Source organism: Arachis hypogaea, chromosome 5, assembly GCF_003086295.3.
Source record: "Arachis hypogaea cultivar Tifrunner chromosome 5, arahy.Tifrunner.gnm2.J5K5, whole genome shotgun sequence".
Taxonomy (NCBI): Eukaryota; Viridiplantae; Streptophyta; class Magnoliopsida; order Fabales; family Fabaceae; genus Arachis; species Arachis hypogaea.
The window spans coordinates 46,764,106-46,779,156 of NC_092040.1; the positions used below are offsets into that span (position 1 = coordinate 46,764,106).

At 38.8% G+C, this 15,051-nt stretch overlaps 1 non-coding gene across 1 annotated transcript; it reads right to left on the reverse strand.

Annotated features, from left to right (window-relative positions):
• Positions 1-14,743: 14,743 nt before the first annotated feature.
• Positions 14,744-14,851, reverse strand: LOC112805001 (small nucleolar RNA R71). Its single transcript, XR_003203616.1, has one exon. It is a non-coding gene; the product is annotated as a small nucleolar RNA R71 (small nucleolar RNA).
• Between the last annotated feature and the right edge of the window lie 200 nt (positions 14,852-15,051).

The window sequence follows — 15,051 nt, forward strand, 5'->3', positions numbered from 1 at the left end:
GACTTTACATGCTTAGTCTGGGACCCCGGAGGTTACTGGAGATACAAACATTGGTGGGGATTTCTGGATCAGTACAAGCATAAGCCACCATGACAGGAAGCTCATCAAATGTCCAACTTAAGGACTTTAACTAAAAGTGCTAGGTGGGAGACAACCCACCATGGTATGATCATTCCTTTTTCATTTTTATTCAGTTTTATTTGTTTTCAAGTTTTATTTTATTTTATTGTATTGAACCTGGAATCATGCATAGCATTCACATTAAGCATTGCATTCTGCATACTGCACTCTACATTTTTCAAAAAAAAAGGAAAAACACGCACGCGACGCGGCAGCGTCACTGACGCGTCCGCGTCACTAGTGCGCGAGGAAGAAAAGCATTGAACAGAGAGTCACGCGAGAGCGTGGCTGGAGCTGCGCCTTTAGCATCATTTGACCCCACGCGACCGCGTCATGTGGAACTTTGGCCTCCCACGCGACCGCGTCACCCACGCGGCTGCGTGCCCTGAAAATCGACGTCAAAAAGGTGCATGGCCGAAAGTTGTGCTGGAATTGGGCTGGACTCGTGCTAGAAGCCCAAACCCTCCCACGCGAATGCATGCCCCATGCGGCCACGTCATTTTTCAAAAATGGCCATCCACGCGATCGCGTCACTCACGCGATCGCGTCACCCAAAATTTGGCAAAATAAGATTTTGAACAGAGAGTTGTGCGAGCGCGAGGCTGCCCTCGCGCCAGTAGCATAAATTGAGTCACGCGACCGCGTCGATTAACTTACAGCGCAAGTCGCGCGACCGCGTGCCCCACGCGTCCGCGTCGCTTGCGCCGCACAGCTTATCCTAATTTGCCAAATATCTTATCTTTTCTTCCCCAATCCTAATTTCTTCTATCTTTTCTTCTTTCTTCTTTCTTTCTTACTTTACTTCTTTCCCTTCTCATTCTTCTTATCTTTTATTTTATTTTACTTAATTTATTTGCATATCTCATTCATCGCATCTAAATTTTGTGCATATTGTTTTTATTTTCTTTTCTGAATTTTTTATTTTTCCATTGGTGTTAAAAAAAAATTCTTATTCTACTGTTGCATCTTTTCTTGAATTTATTTTGGTAACTTGTTTTACACTGTAGAATGATATTAATTATCTGCCAATGCCAATCTTTTATGATACTTGCACTCCATTTGCATTGGCATGAACTTGTATTGATACTTTCATTACCCACTCTCCTCCCCTATGTTACAAATTTTATACCACTGGTATGCCATGGCTTCTATTATTTTCTCACGTATATGTTGAAGCTTCCATGTAAATGAGACTCTTATCATTTGGCATTAACCCACCCATACTTTATTTATTTTCTTATCTTTATTTCTGGGTTACTCTTCTTCCCTTTTTCTTTTAGGATGGCCACCCGGATGGGAACCGGAAGACGTTTACATGGGGAGACAAACAAGTCCATCTGCACAATCCTTGAAGAAAGGCATCAGTTGGAACAACCCGTCCACCTGCACATCTCAGCATGCACCGAGAACGGTGCAATATTTAAGTGTGGGGAGGTCGATACCGATCTCCATGGGTTAGTACTTTCTTGTCTCAACACCAATGTTTAAATTTTCTTTGTAGATTAGTTGTTGCACTTGCATGTTTATTTGATTTTTGCATATTTTACCACTTGGTTGAAGTAATATTTTTTTTTAAAAACTTTTTATAGTATTTCACTAATTTAAATTAAAAAACTTTTTGAATAACTTGTATGAAGAAATTTTATTTTGGAATATGGTTTAAAGCTTGAACACACAAAACCAGTGAGATTTTGAGCCTATTTGATTGGTTGCATTTTATCAACCAATATTTTAATTTTGGTGTGTGTTTTTCTCTCTAAAATTGTGATCTTTGTCTTGCTTGATTCTATATTTCCATTGTTTAATGTATGCATACACTTATATGATTGAGGCCTTGTTTCACTGAGCTTACATACCCATATGGCCTTAACCTTTTCATTATCTATTGCAAACCAATTTTGAGCCTATTTTACCCCTTTGTTCTTTATTTTAGCATATCATTAACTCTAAGCGAAAAACAATAATGTCCTTAATTTGAATACTTGGTTAGCTTAGACTAGTGAGAATGCTTATGAATTAAGTATGGGGAAGAGTGGGTTTGGAAACATCTGGTTTGAGAATTGAATATGTTAGAATTTTCTGAAAATGTGAAAGAAATATTTAGGACATGTTCATGCATTCAATAAATTAATCATATGTATTGAGAAAAACAAAAGAAAAAAAAATATATAAAAAAAAGAGCAAAATAAGTGAAAGGGGACAAAATGCCCCAAAGTAAGTGGTGAAAGCAATGCATATGAGTTGTACTTGAAATTAGAATGCATGAATATGTGGAAAACATAGTTAATGGGACGTCAGATTTTATATTATGATTACATGGATTGTCCTAAGTTAGGTGGAATAGTTTATATTAATTAAGGATTCAAATTTTAGTCCACTTGGCCAAATACAATCCTACCGTGACCCTAACCCCATTACAACCCTTAAAAGACCTCTTGATTTGTGTATTGGTGCATTAAATTTTTGTTTATTGTTAGATGAAGAGCAAGCTATAGAAAGCAAGATTAGTAGAGAATTGAGAGAATTGACCCTAGACACTTGAGAGATAGAATGATATACACTACCAGTAAGGGTTCAGTGCTCAATTCTATGTTCTCTGCTTTCATGAGCTATCTTCTTCTTGCAAGTTATTTGTATTGTATTTTGTGATTTGAATTAGTGAAATCCAGTTCATATTTGTCTTGAATAACTTATTTATTTTTAACCAAGTAAGTAGAAACATTTTGCATTTAGTTGCATTTATAGGTTGCATCTCATACATTCTATCATTCCCCTTCATTCCTTTATAGCTTCTCTTGAGCTTAGCATGAGAACATGCTAATGTTTAAGTGTGGGGAGGTTGATAAACCCATATTTCATGGTTTATCTTGTGCTCAATTGAGTGGTTTTTATCAACTTTTTACCCACTTATTCATACTATTTGCATGGTTTTACATTTGCCTTCCTAATTATGTGCTTTGATTGAAAACATGTTTCTTTGGACTTATATTTGCTTATTATTAATCCTCTCTTATTACCATTAGATGCCTTGATATGTGTGTTAAGTGTTTTCAGATATTATAAGGCAGGAATGGCTTGGAGGATGGGAAGGAAGCATGCAAAAGTGGAAGGAATACAATAAGTTGGAGAAATTGCTAAGCTGTCCAGCCTGACCTCTTCGCACTCAAACGACTATAACTTTAGCTACAGAGGTCCAAACGGCGCGGTTTCAATTGTGTTGGAAAGCTAACGTCCGGGGCTTTGATTTGATATATAATTTCCCATAGCTACCCCGACGCCAGGCGATGCAAACGCGTGAGTCACGCGGACGCGTGACCTGGTAGGAACGCAACCCGCGCGGCCGCGTGAGCCAGGCGGCTGCGTCACTTTTCCGCGACCTGTACGGACCAGAAAGCGCTGGAAGTGACTTCTGGGCTGTTTCTGACTCAGTTTTCGGCCTAGAGAACACATATTAGAGTTTATAAAGTGGGAAAATGCATCCATTCATAATCATGCTCTCATAATTCACTTTTCATATTTTTAGATGTAGTTTTTAGTGAGAGAGGTTCTCTCCTCTCTCTCTCTTAGGATTAGGATTAGAATTAGGATTAGGATTTAGGACTTCTCTTAGTTTTAGGAGTGACTCTCAATCCCAGGTTCTTTGTATTTATTTATTTTCAATGTTCCATGTTTAGATTGATTTTCTTAATTAATGTTATTTGAGGTATTTTCAGATCTGTGATTTGTGTCTTTTATTTATATAAATAATTTGGATTTTTCTGTTACCCTTTTGGCCTTGGTTGAGTAATTGGTGACGCTTGAGCTGTCAAATAAAGCAGTGGTTGAAATTGGGATTGCTAATTAATTTGAGTTCCAATAACTCTAGCCTTTCCAAGGGAAAGACTAGGACTTTAGGTATCAAATTAATTAGTCCACTTGACCTTCCTTTGTTTAGTAAAGGTTAACTAAGTGGGGTTAAAATCCAATTCTCATCATAATTGATAAGGATAGGACTTCCAGTTCTTACACCTTACCAAGAGTTTATTTTACAGTCATTCATTTAATTTTATTGCTTTGAAATATACCTGTGCCCATTGCCCAACTAACCTTTTACCTTAATCCAAAGCCCAAAACACACTTTTTCATAACCAATAATAAGAACATACCACCCTGCAATTCCTTGAGAAGACGACCCGAGGTTTAAATACTCGGTTAACAATTTTTTAAAGGGGTTTGTTAGTTGTGACAACCAAAACATTTGCACGAAGAGATTTCTGTTAGTTTAGAAGCTTTATCTACAACGCGAATATTTTTAATAATTCTTTACTAGCAAAAATCTTAACGTCAAGAACTCAAGGACATCATTGGTTCTTCAAGAAGAAAGAGCCACCATCACTAAGGTGGACTCATTCATTGTTCTTATATTCTTTCTGTTTTTTTGAATTTATGCTATATGTTTGTTTATGTTTTGTGTCTCTAATTCATGATCATTAGTATGTAGTAACTATGTCTTAAGGCTATGAATAATTCCATGAATCCTTCACCTCTCTTAAATGAAAAATGTTTCTAATTCAAAAGAACAAGAAGTACATGAATTTCGAAATTATCCTTGAATTTAGTTTAATTATATTGATGTGGTGACAATACTTTTTGTTTTCTGAATGAATGCTTGAACAGTGCATAATTTTGATTTTGTTGTTTATGAATGTTAAAATTGTTGGCTCTTGAAAGAATAATGAACAAAGAGAATGTTATTGACAATCTGAAAAATCATAATTTTGATTCTTGAAGCAAGAAAAAGCAGTGAAAAAGCAAAAGCTTGCGAAAAAAATTTAGAAAGAGAAAGAAAAACCAAGCAGAAAAAGCCAATAGCCCTTAAAATCAAAAGGCAAGGGTAAAAAAGGATCCAAGGCTTTGAGCATCAATGGATAGGAGGGCCCAAGGAAATAAAATCCAGGCTTAAGCGGCTAAATCAAGCTGTCCCTAACCATGCTTGTGGCATGCATGTCCAAGTGAAAAGCTTGAGACTGAATGGTTAAAGTCGTGATCCAAAGCAAGAAGAGTGTGCTTAAGAACTCTGGACACCTCTAACTGGGGACTTTAGCAAAGCTGAGTCACAATCTGAAAAGGTTCACCCAACTATGTGTTTGTGGCATTTATGTATCCGGTGGTAATATTGGAAAATAAAATGCTTAGGGCCACGGCCAAGACTCATAAAAGTAGCTATGTTCAAGAATCAACAAACTTACCTAGGAGAATCAATAACACTATCTGAAATTCTAAGTTCCTATAAATGCCAATCATTCTGAACTTCAAAGGAAAAAGTGAGATGCCAAAATTGTTCAGAAGAAAAAAGCTACAAGTCCCGCTCATCTAATTAGAATTAATATTCATTGATATTTTGGGATTTATAGTATATTCTGTTCTTTGTATCCTAATTGATTTTCAATTGCTTGGGGACAACCAACAATTTAAGTTTGGTGTTGTGATGAGCGGATAATTTATACGCTTTTTGGCATTGTTTTTAGGTAGTTTTTAATAGGATATAGTTACTTTTAGGTTTCATTAGTTTTTATGCTAAATTCACATTTCTGGACTTTACTATGAGTTTGCGTGTTTTTCTGTGATTTCAGGTATTTTCTGGCTGAAATTGAGGGACCTGAGCAAAACTCTGATAAAAGGCTGACAAAGGACTGCTGATGCTGTTGGATTCTGACCTCTCTGCACTCGAAATGGATTTTTTGGAGCTACAGAACTCCAAATGATGCGCTCTCAATGGCGTTGCAAAGTAGACATCCATAGCTTTCCAGAAATATATAATAGTTCATACTTTATTTGTGATTAAACGATGTAAACTGGCGCTCAACGCCAGTTCCATGCTGTATTCTGGAGTCAAACGCCAGAAACACGTCACAAACCAGAGTTGAACGCCAAAAACACGTTACAACTTGGCGTTCAACTCCAAAAGAAGCCTTTTCACGTGTAAAGCTCAAGCTCAGCCCAAGCACACACCAAGTGGGCCCCGGAAGTGGATTTCTGCATCAATTACTTACTTCTGTAAACCCTAGTAGCTAGTCTAGTATAAATAGAACATTTTACTATTGTATTCAGTGTCCTTTGACCACGTTAAATCTTTGGTCTCGGTTTTATTCCATTATTCATCTTAGGAGACTATTGATCACGTTTTGGGGGGGCTGGCCATTCGGCCATGCCTGAACCTTCATCACTTATGTATTTTCAACGGTGGAGTTTCTATACACCATAGATTAAAGGTGTGCAGCTCTGCTGTACCTCGAGTTTTAATGTAATTACTACTACCTTTTATTCAAATTCAATCTTATTTCTGTTCTAAGATACTACTCGTACTTCAACCTGATGGATGTGATGATCCGTGACACTCATAATCATCCGTCCCTATGAACACGTGCCTGACAACCACTTCCGTTCTACAAGCGAAAGCTAGAGTGTGTATCTCTTGGATTCCTGATGCACGACGCATGGTTGCCCTCGCCTGACAATTGAGCCTTCCATTCTGTGAGATCAGAGTCTTCGTGGTATAAGCTAGAATTGATGGCAACATTCATGAGAATCCGGAAAGTCTAAACCTTGTCTGTGGTATTCCGAGTAGGATTCTAGGATTGAATGACTGTGACGAGCTTCAAACTCGTGATTGTTTGGCGTGATGACAAACGCAAAAGAATCAAGAGATTCTATTCCAACATGATCGAGAACTGACAGATGATTAGCCGTGCCGTGACAGAGCATTTGGACCTTTTTCACTGAGAGGATGGGATGTAGCCATTGACAACAGTGATGCCCTACATACAGCTTGCCATGGAAAGGAGTAAGAAGGATTGGATGAAGGCAGTAGGAAAGCAGAGATTCAAAAGGAGCACAGCATCTTCATACGCCTATCTGAAATTTCCATCGATGATCTACATAAGTATTTCTATCTTTATTTTCTGTTTATTTATTATTATTATTCGAAAACTCTATCACCATTTATTATCCGCCTGACTGAGATTTACAAGATGACCATAGCTTGCTTCATACCAACAATCTCTGTGGGATCGACCCTTACTCACGTAAGGTTTATTACTTGGACGACCCAGTACACTTGCTGGTTAGTTGAGCAAAGTTGTGAAATTATGTCTAGACCATGGTATTGAGCACCAATTTTTTGGGGCCATTACCTGGGAATCAATTTTGAACAACAATTTAAGTATGAATCACAATTTCGTCCACCAGGCACCTGCCGCCAAAGCTTCTGTCGTGCTGACTTCTTCAGCTCCTTCAGCTGGAGTTGAGTCAGAATCTGATTGTCAAATTTTGAATCGGGAGGATGGGACAGTGGATGCTATGCCCCTCCAGACTCATCCTCCTTTATCCCGTGTTGATGAAGCTACTGAAAAATCTCTAGACCTTCTTTAATTATTCTTGATGTATTTGTGTATGGCCTGGCCTGTGGGCTTGTTGAACTTTTTAATTTTGTAAATGGTGCTTCTGACTTTGCTACCTCTTTGGTTGCTTGTTTAGAAACTTTATTTTGAAAAACAAAGCAATTTCTGAGCTCTTGGGGCTGATCTTGGTAGCCTCTTGAGTTTGTTTATATCTTATGTTTTTTCATAACATGTTTGTCTGCATCCGCCTGACACCTTTTCAGGATTTTTGGAAATGTTGGAGACTTGTCGACCTCTTTGGATTGCCTTTGTATTTCATACTTGTGGCTTGATTCTTTGAGGTTGTGTATGCTTGGATCCAACTTGTGTGTCGGCCTTCTCACTTTGGCCTGAAGTTATTTCGAGTAATCCGTTTTGTTTGGACCTTTGTGGGGTCTCTGTTAAGGATTACTTTTATAAGTTATTTTTGTAATCCTCTTTCTTGGACCTTGTTCATGTCTCTTTCAGGGATTACTTTTATAACCTTTATGTTTTGGACCGACTTCATCATGTCGGGCCCTTCTAAGTTATTTTTGTAATCCTCTTTCTTGGACCTTGTTCAGGTCTCTTTCAAGGATTACTTTTATAACTTTTAGGTTTTGGGCCGACTTCATCATGTTGTCTTGTCGGGCCCTTCTAAGTTATTTTTGTAATCCTCTTTCTTGGACCTTGTTTAGGTCTCTTTCAGGGATTATTTTTATAACTTTTAGGTTTTGGGCCGACTTCATCATATCGGGCCCTTCTAAGTTATTTTTGTAATCCTCTTTCTTGGACCTTGTTCAGGTCTCTTTCAGGAATTACTTTTATAACTTTTATGTTTTGGGCCGACTTCATCATGTCGGGCCCTTCTAAGTTATTTTTGTAATCCTCTTTCTTGGACCTTGTTCAGGTCTCTTTCAGGGATTACTTTTATAACTTTTATGTTTTGGGCTGACTTCATCATGTCGGGCCCTTCTAAGTTATAGTAATCCTCTTTTATAGGGCTGGCCAGACCTCTTTCCAGGGATTTACTTATAACTTTGGTTTTTGTGACTAGTCTGACTTCTTTAGTCAGCCAATCTTTAAGTTATTTTTTAGCAATCCATTTTATTAAGACCTCGTCAGGTTTTTTCTATGGATCACTTTCAATAACTTCTTGCATTATTCTGTTTTCATCTTTGCCGATTTTGTAGAATTTGGATTTAATCCTCGTTTGGTCAACCTTTTAATGAATTTGGTTTTCATCTCTGTTGGACTTTATCGTGATCGTGTAGTGAATTTGATTTTCACTTTCTGCCGATCTGTAACTTTATAATCGGACGATGAATATTTCAGATTAATACGGCTTGAGAATTTGTAGAAGATCTAAATAGATTTTATTCAAAAGAAAATGCAAATATATACATGCGGGAGTTTTCTCCCTCTAAGTTGGGTGATTTGTAGGTCTTGGCTTGGCATCTCATTAAAAAACCTTTTCAGGAAAAAGAGTGCGCCTTATCCTAAGATCCTTTATCATCCTTAACTATAGTACCTTCTTAAGTTGCAGGTGTGCCATGACCAAGGAAGCTCTCGCCCATCGAGTTTGGACAGTCTGTAGTAGCCCTTTCCAAGTACTTCTATGACTCGATATGGTCCTTTCCAGTTTGCTGCCAGCTTTTCTTCTCCAGGTCGAGTTGTTCCGATGTCATTTCGGATTAGGATGAGGTCGTTCTTAGCAAAAACTTGCTGTACTACCTTTTAATTGTATCTTGAAGCCATTCGACGTTTTAATGCTTCTTCCCTGATCCGAGCTCTTTCTTGAACTTCCGGAAGAAGGTCGAGTTCTTCCCTTTGAAGTTGGGAGTTGGCTTCTTCACTATAGTGGATCACTCTAGGCGAGCCTTCTTCAATCTCTACTGGGATCATTGCCTCTATTCCGTATGCTAATCGGAAGGGTGATTTCTTTGTGGTGGAATGTGGTGTTGTTCGATATGCCCATAGGACTTGTGGGAGCTCCTCAGCCCAGGCTCCCTTTGCGTCCTATTATCTCTGTTTCAGCCCAGCTAATATGACTTTGTTGGCAGCTTCGGCTTGTTCATTGGCTTGGGAATGCTCTACGGAAGTGAATTGTTGTTTTATGTTCAAGTCGGCCACTAACTTTCTGAAACCTGCATCTGTGAATTGGGTACCGTTTTCTGTGGTGATGGAGTATGGAACCCCGAACCTTGTGACAATATTCCTATATAGGAATTTTCAACTTCTTTGAGCCGTGGCATTAGCTAGGGGTTCGGCCTCAATCCACTTTGTGAAATAGTCTACCCCTATTATGAGGAATTTAACTTGTCCCGATCCCTAAGGGATGGGTCCCAGAAGGTCGAGTCCCTATTTTGCGAATGGCCAAGTAGAGGTCACACTGATGAGTTCTTCTGGCGAGGCAATGTGAAAGTTGGCATGTTTCTGACATGGTGGTCATGTCTTCACAAACTCTGTGGCTTTCTTTTGTAAAGTTGGCCAATAAAATCCTGCCCGGAGTACTTTTTTGGTAAGTGCTTGCACTTCGAGATGATTAACACAAATGCCACTGTGTACTTCTTCTAGAACTTTCTTTGTGTTGGAAGTCAGCACACATTTTAACAATGGTATTGAAATCCCTCTTTTGTATAGAGTATTGTTTATGATAGTGTAGTATTTGTGCCTCCCGTTTTAACCTCTTTGCCTCCTTTTCCTCTATGGGGAGTGTTTCTGTTTTGAGGTAATTAATTATGGGAGTCATCCATCCTTGATCCTGACCTGTTATGGCTAGGAATTTTTCTTTTTCTGATATTGATGGGTTCTGCAGAATTTCTTGGATGAGGCTTCTATTGTTGTCCCCTGGTTTGGTGCTGGCTAATTTTGAGAGTGTGTCAGCTCGGGCATTCTATTCTCGGGATATGTGACGGACCTCATATTCTTTGAGTTATCCGGGCTGTTCGCTGGTTTTGTCCAAGTACTTTTTCATGGTGGGATCTTTGGCTTGGTAGCTCCCTGCTATTTGTGAAGTGACTACTTGTGAGTCGCTGAAGATGATAAGCTTTTGAGCTCCAACCTCCCTAGCCAGCTTCAAGCCAGCTAGTAGTGCCTCATTTTCTACTTCGTTGTTTGAGGCAGAGAACCCAAATTTGAGGGAGAGTTCGATCTGGGTTCTTTGGTCGCTTTCAATTATCACATCCGCGCCGCTTCTAGTTTTATTTGAGAAACCGTCCACGTAGAGATTCCATTCTGTAGGGATTTCTGGTGTGTCTGTAAATTCTATAATGAAGTAAGCCAGGTATTGTGATTTGATGGCAGTCTGAGCTTCGTATTGAAGGTCGAATTTGGATAACTCGACTGCTGATGAGCGGATAATTTGTACGCTTTTTGGCATTGTTTTTAGTATGTTTTTAGTATGATCTAGTTAGTTTTTAGTATATTTTCATTAGTTTTTAGTTAAAATTCACTTCTCTGGACTTTACTATGAGTTTGTGTGTTTTTCTGTGATTTCAGGTATTTTCTGGCTGAAATTGAGGGACCTGAGCAAAAATCTGATTCAGAGACTAAAAAGGACTGCAGATGCTGTTGGATTCTGACCTCCCTGCACTCGAAGTGGATTTTCTGGAGCTACAGAAGCCCAATTGGCGCGCTCTCAACGGCGTTGGAAAGTAGACATCCTGGGCTTTCCAGCAATATATGATAGTCCATACTTTGCCCAAGATTTGATGGCCCAAATTGGCGTTCAAAGTCACCTTCAAGATTTCCAGCGTTAAACGCCGGAACTGGCACCCAAATGGGAGTTAAACGCCCAAACTGGCACTAAAGCTGGCGTTTAACTCCAAGAAGAGTCTCTACACGAAAATGCTTCATTGCTCAGCCCAGGCACACACCAAGTGGGCCCAGAAGTGGATTTTTATGTCATTTACTCATTTCTGTAAACCTTAGGCTACTAGTTCTCTATAAGTAGGACCTTTTACTATTGTATTTGGAGACTTTGGTAGCTATCTTCATCTTTATGCTATCTTAGATCATTGGGAGGCTGGCCATTCGGCCATGCCTAGACCTTGTTCTTATGTATTTTCAACGGTGGAGTTTCTACACACCATAGATTAAGGTGTGGAGCTCTGCTGTACCTCGAGTATTAATGCAATTACTATTGTTCTTCCATTCAATTCCGCTTGTTCTTGTTCTAAGATATCACTTGTTCTTCAACTTGATGAATGTGATGATCCGTGACACTCATCATCATTCTCACCTATGAACGTGTGACTGACAACCACCTCCGTTCTACCTTCGATTGGGTGAATATCTATTGGATTCCTGATTGCACGATGCATGGTTGATCGCCTGACAACCGAGTGCTCGCCTGACAACCGAGCCAACCATTCCGTGAGATCAGAGTCTTCATGGTATAGGCTAGAACTGATGGCGGCATTCAAGAGAATCCGGAAGGTCTAACCTTGTCTGTGGTATTCTGAGTAGGATTCAATGATTGAATGACTGTGACGTGCTTCAAACTCCTAGCAGGCGGGGCGTTAGTGACAGACGCAAAAGAATCGCTGGATTCTATTCCGGCCTGACCGAGAACCGACAGCTGATTAGCCATATGCTGTGACAGAGCATAGGAACATTTTCACTGAGAGGATGGGAGGTAGCCACTGACAACGGTGAAACCCTACATAAGCTTGCCATGGAAAGGAGTAAGAAGGATTGGATGAAGACAGTAGGAAAGCAGAGAGACGGAAGGGAAGGCATCTTCATGCGCTTATCTGAAGTTCCTACCAATGAATTACATAAGTACCTCTATCTTTACCTTTATGTTTATTTCATTCATCACCATATCCATTTGAGTCTGCCTGACTAAGATTCACAAGATGACCATAGCTTGCTTCATACTAACAATCTCCATGGGATCGACCCTTACGCGCGTAAGGTTTATTACTTGGACGACCCAGTGCACTTGCTGGTTAGTTGTGCGAAGTTGTGTTTATGCCATGGTATTGAACACCAAGGTTTTGGATTCATTACCGGGGATTATTTGAGTTGTGAAAAGTATTGATCACAATTTCGTGCACCAAGTTTTTGGCGCCGTTGCCGGGGATTGTTCAGTTTGGACAACTGACGGTTCATCTTGTTGCTTAGATTAGGTATTTATTTTTTTCGAAATTCTTGAAGAGGAATTCTAGAGTTTCATGATGATTTGTTGAAGTCTGGCTGGCTGAGAAGCCATGTCTAATTTCATTGGACCGAGGTTTCAACTTATCATCACAAGAGCTTGTTGATTTTTATCAATCTTGCTTTTGGAGCAGTGATCTGCTAAGGCTTGACTGGCCATTGGCCATGTCTAGAGTTTTGGACCGAAGCTTTCTTTGAAAGCTTGGCTGGCTGTGAAGTCATGTCTAATTCCTGGACCGGAGTCTTAGACTAGCATTGCACTGATTCCTGGGATTCTCATTGAGAATTTTGATACCTTTATTTTCTTCTTCCACTTAATTTTCGAAAAACACAAAAAAATTTACAAAATCATAAAATCCAAAAATTTCTTGTTTGAGTCTAGTGTCTCATCTTAAGTTTGGTGTCAGTTGCATGCATTCATTCATGTGTCTTAGTGATCTTCAAGATGTTCTTGATGATTTCTTACTCTAATCTTTAAATTCTCTTGACTTGAGTGTTTTGTGTGTCTCATATGCATTCTCATTAGTGTCAGCAGTATACAAACTGCTAAGTTTGGTGTCTTGCATGCATTGTTATTTGATTTTAGTTGCATCTTGATTATTAAAAATCCAAAAATATTTTTTTATTTATGTCTTCTCAAGTCAATAATACAGAGAATTAAAGATTCAGAACATACAGCAGAGGAATTGCACAGAAAAAGCTGGGCGTTCAAAACGCCCAGTGAAGAAGGACAGACTGGCGTTTAAACGCCAGCCAGGGTACCTGGTTGGGCGTTTAACGCCCAAAAGGGTATAGTTTTGGGCGCTAAACGCCAGAATGTGCACCATTCTGGGCGTTTAACGCCAGGATGGCACAAGAGGGAAGATTCTGTTTTTCAATGCAATTTTTTTCAGGTTTTCAAAGTTTTTCAAAATCAAATCTTTTTCAAATCATATCTTTTCAATCATGTGTTTTCAAAATCAATTTCTTTCCATTTTCAAAGATACTTACTATCAATTAATGATTTGATTCAACACTTCAAGTATGTTACCTTTTCTGTTGAGAAGGGTTTAATGTTTGAATCATATCTTTTCTTGTTAGTCAAGTTTTTAATTTTCAAAATCAAATCTTTTTTAAAATGTTTTTCAAATCATATCTTCTCAATCACATCTTTTTTAAAACTAACCATATTTTCACATCTTTTTCAAAATAGTTTTCAATCAAATCTTTTTGATTTCTAATTTTAAAATCTTTTTCAAAAATCACTTGATTTCTTTTCCACTTTCATTTTCGAAAATCAAGTAATGTTTTCAAAAATGTTTTCAAAATCTTTTACTTAATTTTCGAAAATTACTTCCCTTCTTCTCACATCCTTCTATTTATGAACTAACACTATCCCTTAATGCAAAATTCGAACTCCATCTCCTTTGATAAGTTCGAATTTTCTACTTCTGTCTTCTACTTTTCTTTTCCTCTGACACCTAAAGGAATTTCTATACTGTGACATAGAAGATTCCACATTTTCTTATTCCCTTCTCTTTCTTATGAGCAGGAGCAAAGACAAAGGCATTCTTGTTGAGGCTGATCCTGAACCTGAAAGGACCTTGAAGAGAAAGCTAAGAGAAGCCAAAGCACAACTCTCTTTAGAGGACCTGACCGAATTCTTCAAAGAAGAAGAACACATGGCAGCCGAAAACAACAATGCCAACAATGCAAGAAAGGTGCTGGGTGACTTTACTGCACCTACTCCCGACTTCTATGGGAGAAGCATCTCTATCCCTGCCATTGGAGCAAACAACTTTGAGCTTAAGCCTCAATTAGTTTCTCTAATGCAACAGAATTGCAAGTTCCATGGACTTCCATTGGAAGATCCTCATCAGTTTTTAGCTGAATTCTTGCAAATCTGTGACACTGTCAAGACTAATGGGGTTGACCCTGAGGTCTACAGACTTATGCTATTCCCTTTTGCTGTAAGAGACAGAGCTAGAGCATGGTTGGACTCTCAACTTAAAGAAAGCCTGGACTCTTGGGAAAAGCTAGTCAATGCCTTCTTGGCAAAGTTCTTTCCACCTCAAAAATTGAGTAAGCTTAGAGTAGAAGTCCAAACCTTCAGACAGAAGGAAGGAGAGTCCCTCTATGAAGCTTGGGAAAGATACAAACAATTAATCAGAAAGTGTCCTTCTGATATGCTTTCTGAATGGAGCATCATAGGTATTTTCTATGATGGTCTCTCTGAACTATCCAAGATGTCTTTGGATAGCTCTGCAGGAGGATCTCTTCATCTGAAGAAGACGCCTACTGAAGCTCAAGAACTGATTGAAATGGTTGCAAATAACCAATTCATGTACACTTCTGAAAGAAATCCTGTGAACAATGGGACTAGTCAGAAGAA